Raw genomic sequence first — 1,993 nt, 5'->3', positions numbered from 1 at the left:
TTTTTTAAAAATAAAGTTTTATTTTATTTATTTGATCTTTAGGTTTTGTTCTTGCTTCATAATTATATATCAGGGTTACCCATTTTAAATGTTTGACATAATATGAATTGATTTTTAATTTTCAATGCCATTTAAAGGATGGGAAGAGAGTTATATCTGACTGAGAATTATGGGCAACTTAGTATATTCACATACAAATGTTCATACAGAACACTTTTTCTTTTTTTAAAAAAAAGTGTGTCCATGCATTGGATAAGTTCTCATACTAGGGAAAATAAGTAAGCATACTCATCTTGGTTGATTGACATATTACTTCAGATTTATTTTAGGTTTGATTTTATGAATGTGTGCAGGTCACATTACTGTAAATATTTAATCATGATAATAGTTTTTCCAATATTTGGATGAGGAAGTTCTTATTTTGAAATGATACATGTTTGAATTATAAGCAATACAACTTAAATTTTAGATAAGTGTGAAATATTTTATTTTCATATTGGCCAGATTTTAGTTCCAAAGAATGAGGATATTCATTTGGAAGAGATGCTAGCGTGCTTTGTACATTAGAAATTGGCTCAAAGTACATTCTTATGAAAATTGCAGTTACACTCATTATTTCATTTTCTTTGGGTCCATATGGTACAAAGTTGGCTTTATGCAAATGTGGTTTGATAGAAATAGAAGCAGAGAGTAAAATATTGATATTAAAGTGTTATTTTTGTGGAAATACATACTTAAAATGCTGATTTGGAGTATTGAAACTGAAGTGTTTGAGCAAACATTGTGAAACCTATTTCCAGTATGATGATCAATGCCAATTCAGATCAGTTTTGTCTAAGCCTGTAATAAATATCTCAAAAAGTTAAAAGTGTGATGGCATACCTGAGAAGACAGTGCAGGGACTTTGCTTAAACGCCAAAAGCAGAACAGAAAATTCTTAACTAGATGGTACCTTTTCTCAGAAAAGAGAAATTAGATCTGGTATGTCTATTTGATTGTTGATAGAGGAAATCAATCCAGTAGATAACGGAAGTTCTGTTTCTTCCTGACTGCTGCTTTACTTAAGGAAGAAAACAGAAAACCAAGATAGTTGGTTTGCCGCTTTTAAAATGCAGTTTAACAGTGAAATATTCTTCCTCTGATGGCATATGAATATGCTGTTATCTCTGTGAGATAGACTTTGAAAGTGAATCTTCTGCATATCTTTTTGAAAATGCTTATTCATCCCCTTGCCCCAGATACATTGGTTAACTGTAAAGTGGATGTAACAAAATAATAAGGTGAATGAACCCTAACTGTACATGCAGCCTTGACATAAATGAAATGCACAGCATTGTAGCAGGTGAAGTGAAGCATTGTCTATCTGGGCTGTTTTTCTTGGCTGCAACTCAGATTGTGTGGGGGATCCTAACCTCAGGCACAATGGCATTCATAAACAGCAGTGCACACACTGCTGCTCTTTCTCCAGCAATGCATAAATACTCGTTTTTAAATGAAAAACAATCTTATTAAATACCATTCATTCATATCTGGATTTACAGATGCTTGTTACTTTTTTTTAAAAAAAATCTGCCTAATAGTTTTTAGCTGTAACTGGGGAATGTGTAAAGCATATTTAATCTTACAACATTCCTAATAATTCAAAAGATATGAATAATGTATCCGGTAGTAAAATACAATTTCAGAAATGAAATTTAATAAATATTGCATAGTTACTTATTGCAAACAATTAAGAATTAGAATGGTAAAAATAACATTAAACCTTAAATGATGTTTATGCATTGCTTGATTCATGTTAAAATATTGATCATTGGTTTATTTAAAAATATGTTTATTATTAACACTCCATTTTTTAAACTTTTTTTGTAAACTGAAACTTACTTTTAGTTAACGATAAGTCTGATGATTATTGAACTTATTTGTTTATTCTGCTTTAGAAACCTGCAGTAAACATTGAGAATATATCTCAATATTTCATTTTGACCTCTTTTTT

Source organism: Vipera berus (genome assembly GCF_964194415.1).
Source record: "Vipera berus genome assembly, chromosome: 3".
NCBI classification, from domain to species: domain Eukaryota; kingdom Metazoa; phylum Chordata; class Lepidosauria; order Squamata; family Viperidae; genus Vipera; species Vipera berus.
Note: the sequence above shows the minus strand (reverse complement) of the source record.